Source organism: Globicephala melas, chromosome 8 (assembly GCF_963455315.2).
Source record: "Globicephala melas chromosome 8, mGloMel1.2, whole genome shotgun sequence".
Lineage (NCBI taxonomy): Eukaryota > Metazoa > Chordata > Mammalia > Artiodactyla > Delphinidae > Globicephala > Globicephala melas.
The window spans coordinates 103093977-103111424 of NC_083321.1; the positions used below are offsets into that span (position 1 = coordinate 103093977).

Here is a 17448-nt window from a genome sequence, read left to right on the forward strand (position 1 = left end):
CATACAAAACACTACATTATTTACAAGAACTCATGGAGGAAAGGAATAAAAATAGAGACTGGGGATGAAGGGAAGAAATTCATCCATCAATGAAGAGCAGAGCCTCCATACAATGGTGTGTGCTAGGAACTCGCCCCTTAACCCACAAAACGTTTGCCCTTACCTCTCCTCCCTCTGGGGGAAGGAGACACTCTTAGACCTCCAAGAATTTTTAAATGTATGATTAGCACTAGAACATATAATTCTCTCATGCGTAAAACTGGGGTAATAGTAAGAAGAATCTCACTGGGTTGTCAGGAAAATTAATGGAGATCAAATCTTAGATGCCTAAAAGGAGTCATGCCCAGCTGTTAGGTGTTTGACTAACACTAACTGGCAAAGAGACTCACTCTGAACTTCATACCAATCTCACAGGGTGTGCGTTCAATTCCTGCCTCAGCAAAACAATAAAGTGTTACGTCAGAGGCTTTCAGAGTCAAGCAAATAGTCGAAACCAGTCGGGGTACATTAGGTCCTCAAGTGCAAGGGCACACGGTCCTACTCCACAGAGAAAATAATATGACTGTTGATGGAGGCTTAGGGAAGCTCATGACCACCAATGTTCTCCCATACAGTCAGTCTTAGCCCAGTGCACTGCCCCTGTCTGACCATTACTCACCAGAGTCGGCAGTCCTGCCAATTCAGTGATTACCAGGCAGCAGGAGCTGAGTGGGGAAGGGAAATGTGCAGGCCAGCTGACGCTGCAGGGGGGAGAAGACCAGCCAAAGTACAGTGACTGAAGCTGGCATTTGGTCAGAGGATGGGGATTTTGCTGGTCTTTGGCCAAAGGTCTGGCAGTGTACCCTTAGGTCTTTGGGGCACAATGTGTAATCTGAAAAGGTAAGTCAGAGCAGTCTATTATCGGGGATAATGCGTTGTTTGTAGCCACATTTACAAAGATTAGAGGTCTGAGAAGCGTTACAGTGTTCCCTCTATCACGAATCCATAGAGTTCAGAATATAATCCAAGGCCGCTTGAAATCGAAGTGAAGTGTGACCAAAACATTCTCTGTTACAAAACTACTGTCCGTGCAAGAGGAAAGTGTTTACTTTTGCACCCAATGAAGGAACTTTTTAGATATCCTATTTATCCTGCTACAGTATGCCATTCACAGAACCTATAAATCGTCTACTCCTCAGACTCAAAAAGGTGGGACATCCTGAAAAACGCAGTCAACTGAAGGAATTCCCACCTGCCTGCTGTAGATGAAATCAGACTGAACCCTAGGACTCTGTCTGATGATCCCTCAAGAGCTCTGCCACACCTAAGTTACCTAGTATGTGAACAGGGAACAAATTGAGAGTTTCAAGGAACCTTAGAGATCTCCCAGTCCAATTTCTTCTTTGTAGAAGTTGTGTTTCAGAGAGGATAACTTGCCCAATGTCAAGCAGCTGGCTCATTCCTTTTTTTTTTTTTTTTTTTTTTTTGCGGTACGCGGGCCTCTCACTGTTGTGGCCTCTCCCGTTGCGGAGCACAGGCTCTAGACGCGCAGGCTCAGCGGCCATGGCTCACGGGCCCAGCCACTCCGTGGCATGTGGGATCTTCCCGGACGGGGGCACGAACCTGCGTCCCCTGCATCGGCAGGCGGACTCTCAACCACTGCGCCACCAGGGAAGCCCTAGCTGGCTCATTTCTATTCAACATATGTTTACTGAATATCTACTATGTTCCAGGCATCCTAGTAAATACTAGGAATTCAGGTAGCATGAATCATTATAAAACATGGCATATTAGTGAAGCATGTACACTAGAGCCAGACTCACAGTAAAGCACTGAATGTGCGTTTACCTTAGCTTCACTGCTTATTACCTGTGTGACCTTGGGCACACTTAACCTCTCTATGCTTCAGTTTCATTATCTGCGAAATAAGGTAATAATGAGACTATAACTCATGGGATTGCTATATGACTTGAAAGAATCAATATACTTAATGCACACAGAACAGAACAGTGGCTGGCACATAGTTCTCTGTAAGTATTTGTCAATTAAAACACCAGGTTTCTGCTCTGCAGAAGCTCTCCATCCTTTGTTTAGACAGTTAGCTTAGCACACTGGGGGAGCGCTAGGCTAGCCATCCTAATTGGTGCTATATGTGGCTTGAAGGCACAGGCTCGTCTAACTGACTAGTGAGTCCCCCCACCCGGTGCCAAGTACCGCTCCTGGCATGTGATAGACTTCTCAGTATTGGCCGAATGGATGATTGAGTGGGTCCCAAAATTAAAGAGTCAGGGAACAAGTATCATGGGAAGCAAATAAATATTTGAATGGTACCTTAAACGCTGAGAAAGAAAAGCAGCATTTCTTCCTGTAGAGAAGGGACAAGAGATTCTAGACAGTTGAAGCAGCAGGAGCAAAGTCACTGGGTTGTCAAGGCGACTAGCTTTCTTCCTCTCTCCATATAGCCTACTCTTCTCACTTCCTTTACCCAAGAGATTTGGGAATTGGATCTGGGTGTGCCATGGAATCTGCAGCTCTCAGCTCCTGATGGATTATAGAGCCCCATTCTGATGAAACCAGGTGCTGATGAAGATGCTCAAGGGATATCCGTTTTTCTTTCCTTTAACACATGTTCCTTCAGAGGGAGCTGGCTGATTTCAGAAATCCAGCAGGGATTAAAGTACTGAATGTGTATTTACTTAGCCCATCTGTTCATGGCGAGAGTTTGATTACATTTGACTGTTAATGTAATTGATATTTTCCTTGAGTTTGATCCTCCTCCACGAAGGACTAGTTTTATAGTTACTTTCAATTAAACTACGTATAATTAAATAATTTACTTTAGAAAAATTTTGACATTTATTAATCGTCTGGTGGGTCTCATGGCAGAGATATCTGATTGTGCCCCAATATCCATTCTCTCCTTCTTCTATAGCAATAACATCCTTTTTTTTTTTTTTGGACACGCTGTGAGGCTTGTGGGATCTTAGCTCCCCGACCAGGGATTGAACCCGGGCCCTCGGCAGTGAGAGCACAGAATCCTAAGCAATGGACCGCCAGGGAAGTCCCAGCAATAGCATTCTTGATTTTTATCTGGGCCCATGAACACTGAGGATAAAGACTATATTTCCCAGCTTCTCACACATCCATAGGTGGCCAAGTGACTAAGCAGACATGACATGTTCAATTTCCAAAAACAGTGCATTTTAAAAGAATGACATTTTCTTCTCCATGTTTTCATATCCTCCCCTCTGGATGGAATGTCGATGTAATGGCTAGAGTTAAAGCAACCATGTGAACCTTGTGAGGTGAATTCGGGAGTAGAAGAAAATGTTTAGGAGAGCAAGTAGAAGAAGTCTGGGTTTTGATACTCCATGGAGTACTGTATCGGAGTGCCTACCTCCTGACTTTTCCTTTTTTATTTTAAATTTTTTCCTTTTGGCTACACCACGCGGCACGCGGGATCTTAGTTCCCTGACCAGGGATCAAACTCATGCTCCCCCGCAGTGGAAGCGTGAAGTCTTCCCACTGCCAGGGAAGTCCCCAGACTTTTATGTAAGAGTGACATAAACTTCTGCTCATTTAAGCTACTGTTAGTTTTGAGTTTGTTGTGGCTTTTTTTCTTGCAGCCACACCTAACCCTAACTTAAATGGCTTCGTCTTGCTACCCATCCTGACATCTCCTTTGTCCCCTCCAAGTCATTTGTTACTACTCAGAGAATAAAAACTAAGGTTTCCCAAGCAAATAAGAATAATAATGACAAAAATAATAATCAAAAGGATAAATACGTTGCAAAAACTTTGCTTCTTCCTTCCCCATCGGAAAATATCACCTTGTGAATTTCACGGCCACTTTAGTTTTTGGAAGGTCTCATTTGCATTCTATAAATGTAGATGATTAAGAGTCATTCTGGGAGTGGGAAGGGAAGTAAGGGATAAAATACGTGGAAAAGGAGCAGCAATGTTACTGAAAGCAGTTTAGGCAGAGGAAGATAAGACTCCAGCAGTATGTAAATTATGATACAGCCATAATGCAAAGCTCCCCAATGATTAAAGAGTGTGTTCTAGAATCACATGTATTGCTTTGGGGAAATCTGCAGGATATTTTGTCAAGTGAAAAAGTAGATTCCAGGCGTGGGGAGGCGCGGCGGGGGAAGCCCGCGGCGCCCGCCTCCAGGGGGCCCAGACCCGCCGCCGGGCGTCTTGGCGTCCCCGCGAGTCCGAGCCGGAGCCGAGCCCGAGCGCGAGCGGGAGCCGCCCGCCCTGGACCACAAGCCCCTGCTGCCCGAGCGGCCGCCCGCCTACCACCTGGAGGCCGGCCAGGGCGACTAAGCGTGCGGCCCGCACCGCTACGGCGCCCTCCCCGCGGCCGCCCTCCCCCTGCCTCGTCACAGGGTTACCCCATCACCACCCCAGGGTCTGCAACATCCACAGTCGAAATGTCAGCCGGCACCGTGCCAGTTCCATCGTTGTCGTTGGAGGCTGCCCTGTCTGCGGGGTCGGGGCTCTGGAGGACTCCTTCACCTTCCTGGGCATCTTCCTGGCCATCGTCTTGTGCCCCTTTGGGTTCATCTGCTGTTTTGCCTTGAGGAAGCGAAGATGGCCCAACTGTGGAGCAAACTTTACTTAAAGGGAACAGCACACCTGGTTTCCCCACACCCAGCTCTCTTTTTCTAATGTAAATGTCGTGTACAATAGCTTTATGGGATTCAGCTTCAGGACTGTTCTGTAAAGTGAGGTGGGACTGGGCACTGCCAGGAGGAGCTGAGGGCACAGCGGTCGGGAGTGTGGACGCGCACGGCACTGCTCCCAGGTCAACGACAGCTCAGTAAAGCACTGCTTTTATTTTTCACAGTCTTCCATTTGAGAAAGGTGAGAAATAGTGTTTTAAATAAATGAGATCCATCCCATTGTCAAAAAACAAAAAAAGATTCCAGTATAATAAATAAATACATATTTATATAGACTTAGAACAAACAGGAGCTACGGACACCAAAATGTTACCAGTTTTTATCTCTGGCTAGTAGGATTATAGATGATTTTTATTTTCTTTTATTCTGTTTATTTGTATTTTCTAATTTTCCATGATCAACACATATGATTTATATACATTTTAAGTTGTTTAAAAAGCAATTCTTGGGACTTCCCTGGTGGTCCAGTGGTCAAGACTCGACGCTTCCAATGCAGGGGACACGGGTTCGATCCCTGGTTGGGGAACTATGATCCCACATGCTGCTCGGCCGAAAAATAAAGGCAATTCTTAGGTGGTGGCAGGAATAAACCTCCACACTTGCCTGAGTCAGAGCGATGTCAGGTTATGCTGTGATGACAAACAAAACCCTAAAATCTCAGTGCCTTAACGCACCAGAGGTGGATATCTTATGCATGTGTGGGTCAGTGGGGACATCTGTCCATCACGTGTGGCTCAGGGATCCATCTCAGCTTGCAGGTCTCAAGGTCAATGCAGGGGAAAGGAGAGGTAGAGAAAACATTTCCACTTCTAGTTGACCTGTCAGAGCTTGCGCATAGCCCTTACCTACCTGCAAGGGAGGCTGGGAAATTGGGGGAAATTGGGGGAGTCTATGGGGTATACTAAGTGAGCACATACACATACAGTGATTACGTTTTTCTCATCCAAAACCCAAAATTTAAAGCATGACAAGTAAATAATTGACTTTAAAACTGATTTTTAAAAGTACACACACAACAGGATAAATGGTTGCGTACTACAGTTTTTAAAATAGTCAACAATGGCCTCGGCTGTGAGGAAGGGGGAGGAAACTGGGAAAAGATGAGGCCAAGACCAAAGGTGTCCTCTTCCCCCTCCTAGCTCTTTAATGCATAAAGTTAAGTCTCAACTGTAGTCCGAGTGGAGAGAGGGAAGACAGGACTGAGACGGGAAAGGGCTGGCCAGGAGAAAGAATGAGGATTTCTGAGGGACTAGGAGGTAGAACATGGACCTCTCCTCGTAGACCATGGAAATACCAGGCAGAAGCGTGAGCTGGCTAGAAACTGGGGAGGAGAGCTGGTCCAAGTAGGATGGAAAAAGTTAGGAAGACTGCCAGATCTGGGCAGTGCCCAAGGTGGGAATTAATGTCGGAATAAAAAGCCAAGAATGTGGGGTGGGGATGGAAGTGGAATTTGAGCAACTCCCTTCAAATGTGCCCTACCATTTGGTTCATACTCTCAAGAAACTGCAGGTTGCGACTCGTCATCAGTTTGATTTAAAGGGACATGGGTAAGACAGACAACAGAAACCAACTCAGCAGTACCCTGGCCTACAAGAAGAGCCCACAGTCTAAATTAGGGACCAGGGCTACATGGAAAACTGAAGGCTGAATCAGACATCATTCCAGACATAGACTGGGGCAGACTGTGGAGACAGTGGGGAAAGATGGCTGACATCAGGAAGGCAGCAGTGACTCCAGGTGAACTGATTGGTTGGATCAGGACCCCAGCAAGCAGCTGGGGATGGTGAGAGGAGGGTCCAGCTCCCCAAAAGGTTCTAGCAAGAGAGACTGTGACTGGGGTCCTACTAAGGGACAGGGCTTCACAACAAGTGCCACCCGAGAAGGAGAACTAGAATACCTATGTGGAAAGCAAGGAAAATAGTCATCGTAGGCAAGGATAAAGGAGAAAGGGAGACCGCAGCTTTGAGGGTATATGGTTGCCCAGAGCTTCACTTCTGATAAAGGGGTAGGACAGAAAGATCTATAGATGAGGCAGCTTCTCTCCTGCCTGACTTGGTCTGCATTGGCTTCGGGATGGAGTAGAGTTGGGCCCATGGATAGAAGGCATCAGTACCTGAATCAAAGCAGGTTTGGTGAGGCTGGATGCATATCTACTAACAGAACTTGCCCAACAATTCAGAAAAGCTTTTCCGAGACAGCCTTGTAAAGAGGTTATTCACCTTGTAGGTAGGTTCTTCCACTCACCCAACAACAACGTCCACGTGGCTAGGTATCACCAGTTACTGACACAGAGAAGTAGGGTGGGAGGAAACACTTAGACTGGCCGAGTTACCATTATTTACCAAGCTACTGCTATTGGTTTATTGAATACCTTGAGTGAAAATCCCGTGTTTTGTCTCCTTGAAAGATATTTTAAGACACAGATAACCTTTTTTTAAAAAGTTAGCTTTTTTGTTTGTTTGGTTTTTTTTACTTCTTTAGCTGAATGTATCTATCGTGCATGAATGCCTGGGCTTGAGTGCTCAGGACAGCACGGTGTGGAAGGAAAGCTCTGGATTAAGAATCAAAGATTCCAAATTCTCATGTGGTTCTAGTGAGGACCAAAGAAAGCAATGTTTAAATGACCCAATGTAATCGAAAAATGAGGTGCGTGTGGGTATCTACCCATCCAGCAACTTTGCATTAGTGTGATACGAATAAGGTGCCGAGGGCATCTCACCCCAGGGTCATGCAGGGACCCTGCTAAGTGAATGAGAACCATGTGCAAGACCAGGCAGCCTTTCAGAAAAAGTGTCCCCGGCTGGGACTCCAGGAGTAAGAGCAGTGGGCGGGGCTTGTCTGGAATGGTCAGATTTCTGAAAGTAACCCTTCCAGAAGCTGCTGAGAATTGAGGTGATTGCGAGGCAGAGAGAAGCCCAGTAAACTGAGTCAGTGTGATTTGGCCTCCTGGCAGCAAGTAAGGGATGCCCGGAAGGGCCAGAAGGGACAGGTTAGGGGGCACGGTCTCACCTACCATTCCTGGCTGAGAAAACCTCCCTCTGCCTCTGAGCTGCCACACATGGCAGGCCTTAGGGATCAACATGTCTCACTGCCCCTCCCTCCGCTATGACCCCGAGAAAAATGTTTCCTTTGAGACTGCAAAAGATTTTCATGTTTTAGAAGCCACTTTGCAGGTGTGATAGGAGGTCTAGCAAAACAAGTCAGGCTGGGTTCTCAAGCCTTTATCAACTAATGCCTTATCACTCATGCCTTATCTCTTAACACCTCCGTAGGAATTAATTAGCTGAGTGTCAGCTGAAAGTAAGAATGGATCAGAAGAGGAGGAGGAAGTAGTTGGAGAAAAAGGTCCTTTGTCATGACAAGTAAGTGCATCACAATGTGCTTACTGCAGTTTTGCTTGCCTTGGTCCTGAATATGCCACCTCTTCCCCTTCCCAAACTATGGGGACCATTGGATACAGATGCTTAATTATCAAATGGTGTTAACTCATTGTCATTGTAATTTGTTGATGCCCCAAATCACCCAGTTGCAAAGGATGACTGATCCAAAAAGGTATCCTAAAAATTAAGGTATGGGAATTCCCTGGTGGTCCAGTGGTTAGGACGCCACGATTTCACTGCCAAGGGCCTGGGTTCAATCCCTGCTTGGGGAACTAGAATCCCACAGGCCGCTCGGCTTGGCCATAAATAAATAAATAAATAAGATAAAAATCAGGGTATGCCAGCTGGTATTTATTAAATGTCTCTATCCTCAGAGAGACTAGGCATTGGGGGAAATATATATATATATATGGAGAATTCCTATAGAGTTTACATTCTAGGATTCAGATTCAACTATTATTTACCAAGCTCCTCTCATGTGTTAAGTATATATCATCTCATTTAATTTTACCAAATCCCTACATAATAATAATATAAGTATTATTATCCCAGTTCTTATTCCCAGGGCATTCAAGTCCAAGCCCAGCACTGTTTCTACTATGTTACGGTGGGGTGGGGAGTAATATAGTCAGTACACAGAAGCTTGAAGAGCTGAGATACATAAACATACTCATGAGTCACTAACACAGCTTGACACATCGTAATTAAGTGTCACGTATTTGGGAAGGGGGGTGACAAGGATAAAAGCTGGGAGAGGGAATTGACTGAAGGGTGGGGAGGGTGAAGCAAGGTGGAGCTCCTCTGAGCTTTCCCGGATGAGGTGAGGGTGGAGCCGATTATCCCGGGGGGACAGGCTGGGACCTCGTGGAGAGGTGGTAGTGGCAGGAACAGCCTGCTGTCTGAAATAACAGAGACAGTGAATCTGTCGGTGACATCCTTTTAACCTGTGGTTAAGGGTGGGCGCTCCCAGTCTCCTGGATGCAGGTAACCAAGGAACTCCACAGCTGCTCAAGGTAAACTGTAGAGTATCAGCCTCCAGCATAGACACTGATGTGCTAATTCCAGCCCAGGCTGGCAGACAGCAGGGGCTCTGTCTAGGAGAGCTGGAGACAACACATTGGAAAGGAGGGAAATGAGCTTTGAGCTATTTTTAGTGCTGCATCTCTGCGCAGAGCGGACTTGAGGCACGTGCATGCCTGCAAATTCATCAGATGGGAATATATTCACGTACAGCCTGCTCACGAATGTCCTCTCCAACCAAAAGATGCCTTTCTACAACCTAACTTGTGGTGACATCATTTTCTACCCACTGTCATATACTGATTCTCTGCTGGGCAACTTCCTAAGCCCTCTGCCGAAGGTGTGTCCAGGGAAATAGCAACCACTGAGAAATCAGCAGCTTTTGACATCATAGAAAAAGGAAAGTTTCTCAATTTCCCAAATTTTTAACAAGTGCCAAATACAAACTCAGCTTGGTTGGAAATATAAGCACAATGGAACTCTGTAGAACCTTAAAGGAAGCCACAGACGATTTTCCCTGAGCTGCAGTGGAAACTCTACACCCTCAAAACACCCAAGAGCTTTCCCACCAATAAAACTTGTTGGCAGAGCATTACATCATCAGAAAAAACTCTGATTGGCTGAGTACCGTCCTCAAGAAAAGACCCATTTCTGGCAGCAAAAACTTTTCCAAGAGCCTTTTGGGGCATCAGACACCATATTTAGTTTCCTCCTTTTAGCGCAGAACTTTCGTACGATAACCAGCACGTAGGTCCTTTGGGAAGCTGCTTCTGCCAGCACTTAGGCAAAAACTCTGAAGTTGCTTTTGGCGCCTTGGCGCTGGCCTCTGGGCTGGTGGTACCTACCCTGGTAGGTGGGAAAGTGCAAAGAGGTTTAATGAGGAGCGTGTTACTCCTTCTGTCACCAGCTTCCAGATTAGACATGGCTAAGGTGTCTGAGAGCATCTGCCAGGGAATGTCATAACAGAGGCTACTGTGAAGCCAAATTAAAGGAGCCCAGCGAGCCAGGCAGTCTTCAAGTTAGAAATGTTCATTCATTGCTTGTATGCGATATATTAGGCTAGGCAGGTGGGCCCTTGCCTTCAAGGAAGACAGGAACATTCATTCAGGCCGCCTTTCCCATGAAGAGATGCAAAGAAGAAGCTGAAACAGAGCAAGTCCTACATATTTCCTGAAAGGAAACATCGAGGGTTTTACTGATTGTTCTTTGGCTGGAAATAAGTAAAAGGAAGTATAACCCCACTGTTCTGACCATGCTCTCCCCCCAAGCCCTGCCCCCATGATTTTCTTCTGCCCTGTATAGTTCCTGTTCATCTGGAACAACCTCTCAGGTGAAAGCTGTAACTTGAAAACAGGCAGACAAGTTAGAATTGTGTGGCACCCAACTACCCCTGCTTTATTACTCTGTGTTTACTCTTTATCCTTCCCCATTTCCTCTCTCATTTTTCTTTCTTTCCTTCCTTCCTTTTCTTCCTTTCCTTCTTCCTTCCCTCCCTCCGTCCCTTCTTTCCTTCCTTCCCTCCCTTCCTCTCTCTTTCTTTCTTTCTTCCGTTCTTCCTGTCTTGCTTTCTCTCTGCCTTACTCTCTTACGATACAGATAGATCTCCTTGGTTCTCCCTTAGAGAACACCCTCTTTCCTCCACATGAACTCCCACCTGACTGACTGTGGTTAAGAAACCTCTTTGCTCGAGAACATCCTTGTTACTGGTCCTGAATTAAAATATCCTCAGGGTGGGGCGGGGATGAGGTGGGACCAGTTTGCCAGAAGACCAACCAGTCCCTATTCGGATCAGGATGGCTATTTCCTGCAAATCACTTTCCAGGTAAGCACAGCACCATCGTCAATGGGTCTTGAATCCAGGTCATAGTTTCCCAACACTCAAGGAGAGGGAGAAGGAGGCCATAAATCCTCCCTCAGGAAGTAGGAGATGGATTACATCACTGTGGGCAAAATGAGGGTAAAGGGTGGATTTTAATATGGTTAAATCTTTCGTCTTCACAGTTTGGGTTTCAGAGGAATGAAGATAAGAATAGAAGGATGCAGGGCTTCCCTGGTGGCGCAGTGGTTGGGAGTCCGCCTGCCAATGCAGGGGACACGGGTTCGAGGCCTGGTCCGGGAGGATCCCACGTGCCGCGGGGCAGCTAAACCCATGAGCCACAACTGCTGAGCCTGAGCTCTGGAGCCCGTGAGCCACAACTACTGAGCCCACACACCACAACTACTGAAGCCCGCATGCCTGAAGCCTGTGCTCCGCAACAAGAGAAGCCACCACAATGAGAAGCCCGCGTGCAGCAACGAAGACCCAATGCAGCCAAAAATAAATAAATAAATTTATTTTTAAAAAAAAAAGAATAGGAGGATGCAAGTTTCCTGTGATAGAAAAGAAGAGCACTTGGGAGGAGGATGAAAGCTGGGAGGGATCACAGGGGCAAACAGAGAAGCATGTGAATTCCCAGGCACGAGAAAGCAGCGGGCACATGGCAAGTCCAGCCTCAAACATCTAGAGAGGCTGCCAGGTTTCTGGTCGTGTCTCATTCTTTTAAATGGAACAATCCGAGATGACGCCAGGCCGCCAGCCTGGGGTCAGAATGATCTGTCACCAAGCCTGACTCCTAGTCTTCCTCCTGGACCACGCTCTGCCTTGTGACTCCCTCCCCATCTCCCGACTCTTCCTGCAGCCACGAGCCCCTGCCCTCAGCTTCACTGCGACCATCAGCTCCTCCAGGACTGATCTCAGCTTGCCTCTGTGAACATGGCAACTGACCCTTTAAGCATGGTCAGCTCAGCAGGCCCTGGCTGGCACAGAAAAGCCTGTGGCAGACAATAGTGTTTATTCTAGGCAATTGTCCCAGACTGGTTACTCCCTGCCAACGCCCCACCTTCTGCTGTGTGCCATCTTTCTTCCCATCGTCTGAATTCATCCTCCCCAAGCCTTGGCTAAGAGGCTCCGCCTCCCAGTCCCACCCAGAAGGACCCAAGCGCCTGCGTTGGGGGAAGGGAGTGTAAACAGCAGGTGAGGCGTGATTTATGGTTGCGCTCTGGCTGTTTTGGGTAACAACTGCCCTGGGTCAGGTCAGTCTCAGGGCTCCGCCCCAGCGCCAACCTGCTGGGCCAGGTTTGCCTCAGCCCCTGCGGAATGGACAAAGGGCGAGGTTTGCAAGCAGCATGGGCCGAACGTGGGACCTCTAGTTACTGTGTGAGGGAGGAGAGTGCGAGAGGTACCACCGCCCAACCTAGACCCTGGCCGTCCTCTCACCCTTCCTGCCTCATAACTGAGGAGCATTCTGCCTTGGAGAAGGCACCTGCCAGTGCAGGTCCCCAGCTCCAGCTCTGGAAGCTGGGCTGCAGTTTGCCCACAGAGCGTGAGCTGTGGCCTCACCTTCCTTGGGTTGGCTGTCTCGCAGGGAACGCACCTCTGAGCCCCACCTCGGGGTCCCTGGCTCCCCACCCTCTCACCCTTCCCAGCCATCGCTCTCCTCCTGGCTCTCTTGCCTCATTGAGATCCCTTCCCTTCCCAAATGATTATTTTTTTAATACTTATTTATTTTATTTATTTGGTTGCTCCAGGTCTTGGTTATGGCAGGGGTGCTCTTTAGTTGCGGCTGTCAGGCTCCTTAGTTGCAGCTCGTGGCCAGATGATGATGATGATTATTTTTTAACAAATTAATTTATTTTATTAATTTATTTTTGGCTGCGTTGGGTCTTTGTTGCTGCACGCGGGCTTTCTCTAGTTGCGGCGAGCAGGGGCTACTTTTCTTTGCGGTGCGCGGGCATCTCATTGCGGTGGCTTCTCTTGTTGTGGAGCACAGGCTGTAGGCGCACGGGCTTCAGTAGTTGTGGCACACAGGCTCAGTAGTTGTGGCTCGCGGGCTCTAGAGCACAGACTCAGTAGTCGTGGCGCACGGGCTTAGTTGCTCCACGGCATGTGGGATCTTCCCGGACCAGGGCTCGAACTCGTGTCCCTTGCATTGGCAGGCAGATCCTTAACCACTGTGCCACCAGGGAAGCCCCAGATGATTACTTTTTAATCTCGTGGACTTCGGGATAAAGGATGAGTAAGGGCAGAGAAAGCCTGGGGTGGGGAGCGAGAGGCTGGGGTCACAGTGGTGACAGCAACAGAATGGAATGTCTGTCATTAAACTTCCAGGACAGAGGGCAATTTTGGGAGGAGGAGAGAGAATCTCACTTCAAGGTTTTCTGTAAGTCTGATTATTTCCATTCCCCACCCCCGCCTCCCACAGCAAGACGGGGGCTTCAATCCTACAAGGCGGTGGTGAGGGGAAAGGGAAGGATAGGATTTAGGACATTCTTGCTACACTTTGATGGCGCTTGTGTCTGTCTTAGATGGAGTCGTCATCCCTGGTCTCATCTGAGCCTCCTGAGGATAGCAAGCGTGTCCTGGAGGTGCAGGGGGTGTGTGGAGCGGTGCAATCCGACCACTTAGTGTCTGCGTGACTGCAAGCAAGGCCCTGGGCCTCCGTGAACTTCAGCTCTTCATCTGTAAAAGACGAGTAATAATAAACGGAATAATAATAACTCCATTTTATAGGGTCCTGAGGACTATGTTTAAGATACATCAAGACCCTGCCACGTCGTAAATACTTAATAAATGTCGCGATGACAGGCAGGCTTCAGTTTCCTCAGCTGTAAAATAGGGATAATAAAATACCCATCTTTGTGAGTTTTTTGAAGATTAACTAAGTTCATGTTTATACAGTTCTTAGAAAGGTGCCTCGCACATGGTGTTAGTAAGTAAAATTCATCCTCCCGTCACTTTCTACAGTATCTGGACTTTGCCTTGACCAGGCAGGGGCTGTCATAAGCGTTGCTGACATGAGTCCACTGCAGCCATAAAGCTCAGGAAAGAGACGAGGAAGGCGGCTATTGATTCGACTGGTAAGCAGGCTTCTGTTTTCTCCCTCTCCTTGCTTATTCTCCTGTTCCTGGTTCCTTAGTCTGTACCCTCCCACCAGCCCTCTCCCCTATTCCCCCTGGCTGGTACTTCATCTTTTAAGGAAGGAACAGCAACTGACTCCAGGCTCCCCGCATCTACTGAGAAAGCCTGTGACTGTCCAGCTCTCCATCTGCATTTCCTTTTGTGACCTCAGATTGAAAGACCCAGAGTTTCCACTGAATGAAGTGTCTCATCCTTATGAAGTACATATTTATTAAATTTGGGTGAGGAATTCAAATGCATATTCCAGGGTACGAAGTCCAGCAAGGAAACAAATCCCCCAGAAACAGTGTTAGAACAGTCCACTTAGTCACTCTGTTGACTTTCTTTCTTCCCAATTCACAGAGTGCCCTATTCATGATTAAGATAACGTTTACGGTGCCTTTACTATGAATCAGGTGCGCCCTAAGCCGTTTCCCATCTCATCCTCAAATCACCTCTATAGAGTAGCTGTTATGATGTCTGTTTTATAGGTGAGGCAACTGAAGGTTACAGAAGTTAAATAACCCATCCCATGTCACACAACTAGTCAGTGGCAGAGCCAGTCCTTAAACCTGCTTCCAAAGGTCATGCTTCCTCTGTTATATTCACAGGAACCAGCAAGTTCCCATAGAAGTTACACTTGACTGTTCTCTTGGCCTTCTCCAATCTGCTCTTTAAAATACATAAGGTGTCCTCGCTGGCATTTTTGGTTGTCAGAGAAACCGTGTGCATAACTGCCCTGTAAACAAAGGGTCTTTTGCATCACGCTTCCTTTACATCCAGAAAGCATCTTTCCTGCTGGACCCCCTCCCCAGGGCCAGCCCCTTCCGGCTCTCAGCTCCGCAACCTGTCACTGACTCTAACAGAAGTTTTAACAAAAGAACTGGAACAGGAAGGGTTTTTAAACCGACTGTCCCTTTCTTTAAATAATTAAAGAAGCTGCTATCTGGGAGATCAGGTTTTTATTAGCTCTTCTCAAGTTCACCGTCATTTGGTTTCACCAAGGCAGGATTGAAGGCTGGGGTGAATGGTGGACAAGGAAACGTGCTCTCATTTGGACAGAGTTGGGGAGCCCATTGTGGAGGCCGGCCATTCACCTCCGTCTTGACTCTTTGCCAGTGGAATAGAGGGTGGGCTTGAATGGCAGGTTACGGTTCTTTGGAAACAAATTCATAGGAAATGAATGAACGAAGTAATGAATGAAATACTTGTTGAACCCCGACAATAGCGGGTGGATCGAGGGCGGTGACGCTTTGAGAAAGCTGGCTCCAGGGCTTCGGAGGGTGCAAAGCAACTGGAACACTGGGAAATAAGCATCAAGAAAACAATTTCTAAACTGGGGAGTGGGAACACAGCTCCCATTCAAAATTGTCTCCTAAATCTCAGTCTGAGTGGCGTGTGTTTGCGGCAATTCCTCTTTCTGGGGTTGGGGGGGAGGAATAAACGAGCCGGGAGCCCCATCCTACACAGCGGGGTGTCTCCCAGCAGCCTGTAGGACAATAAGGAGGAAACTGGTTTTCCGGGAAGCAATTTCTCCATCAGCAGAGTAGTTCTGCTTTTGCATAGAGGAGAGCTTAGGCATACTCTTGGAAGGAGTCCATCTGCTACTTGGAGTCCTAATTTGGACTCCACAGTGTTAAAAGGACACGATGAAATGCACTTTTAATATGGGAAGGAGTGTCGGTCTAGAGATTGGGGGCCTCCAGGCCAGAGGAACTGTCTGGGAATGGACTCACCCTGAGCCCTTGAGCTGGTTTTTTGGTCTGCTTTTCTCCTACTAAATATAAAATGAGGTCACACAGTGCACGAGGCAAGAGTTAGGGGCAAATTGAAGATTTAATAATACATATTTATAGTGCCTAGCTCATGACAGGGCTTATGCAGATCCTTATTAAATACTTGTCAACTTGACTTGTTTCTTTGATTTACACCAGAATTTAGAAAGCCAGAGGAGTGATTATTTTATATCTTGTCATTTTAACATCTTGTTTCTGGGAGGAAAAAACAAAGGAAACCCCAGAAAATAACATCTCCTTTCCACAGAATGCCACCCCCTGAAGGAAAAGGACTTTTAGTTTTCCAGATCCCTTTCGGCCTAGCTGCCTAGGTCTGGAAGAGCTCAAGACCCCAAGATTTATCTGGCTTCGAATGTTATTTCTCTGGTGTGTAGGGGACAGCCACACCCACTCTGGATTAAAGCAGGCACTGTGGAGTCAGATCAGTCCACTGGAGGGCAAGCTGCCTGCAACAACAGCCCCTTCTTTATTCCTCCCACCCACACCCTGTTGACTCAACCTTCAGAGTTGAGAAAACAGCAAACATTTCTGCCTACGGACCTCCGGCAAGTCACTGAGCCTCTTCGGGTTACAGTTGCCTTCACTGTGAAATGAAGGGGATTGGACTGGATGATCTCTGAGAACCACAGCCATAAATCCCTCTTTTCTGGGGCATCACCAATTCAAATAATCTGTTCGCTGTCCCTGTAAGTACACTTGGGTTTGCCAGACTGAATGTCCTAGTTTTGGGTTCTGCAAATATGGTCCCTGTACTTCTAAGATCACTTTCAGCACTGACATTCTATGCCACTATAGGATTCTAAGTAGGTAATAGCCTTAAGTGACTGTTCTAATTACTCGAGATATGACCTTGGGCAAGTCGGTTAACCTCTCTGGGATTCAGGCCCTTATCTGCAAAATTAGGGATAATAAAATCTTATCTCCAGGCAGGGATCTGGGCTAGATAGAGATCCCTCCTTGCTAAAGATTTATGATTCCAGGACTGGGGCCCATCTGCTTGGGCAAAGGCATAGCTGGACTCCTAGGCTTTTAAAGGAGGCCTGCAGACTGTCCCCAAACGGTTGAGTAGAGGGATCAGTGGTGTCCCCGAGGGCAATGTCCCTTCGCAACCTGGCGAAGAACCAGAAGCACCATCCTAGCTGCTTGCTGTGGAGAAAGGAATTCTTCTGGTGAAACATCGGTGGCCTCTTAAGCCGTTTCCTGTGCAAACTTTCTTTTGGGAACAGAGGAAAGCCTCTCAGGAATTCACTCCAAGGTCCTGGGAATGTCAAAATATTGCCTCTCCTTCCATTATCCAAGAAGATTCTAGAGAGAGAACATCAAGGGAATTCAGGTACTCTAAATCTGGGTCCAGTACCAATCTGGGTGATGCTGGACAAATCCCATAATCTCTCTGGGTCCCGTCTCCTCATATGAATAATTAGAATATTTGATACCATGAGCTCCAAGGTCTCCTGTGTGGAGGTTCTATGGACTCAAATGGAGGATTTCAGGCAACAGTAAGGAGATATTTGGGGGGCAGAGAAAACTCCCTTTTCCTTCAAGTCGTAAGTAGGCAACCATGTCTCCCATGGACCTGCTAGGCTATCAATAGAGCAGATTTTTTTTTTTTTTTTTAGTACTTTTATCCATGTCTCCACACATCCTCT

At 47.2% G+C, this 17448-nt stretch overlaps 1 protein-coding gene and 1 pseudogene across 2 annotated transcripts in view; one reads left to right on the forward strand and one right to left on the reverse strand.

Moving 5' to 3' along the window:
• LOC115844881 (membrane protein BRI3 pseudogene) overlaps nucleotides 1-4671 on the forward strand; it is an 8166-nt pseudogene extending 3495 nt beyond the window's left edge.
• ARHGAP32 (Rho GTPase activating protein 32) overlaps nucleotides 1-17448 on the reverse strand; it is a 481492-nt gene that overhangs the window by 283564 nt on the left and 180480 nt on the right. The gene's annotated exons all lie outside the window — the stretch shown is intronic.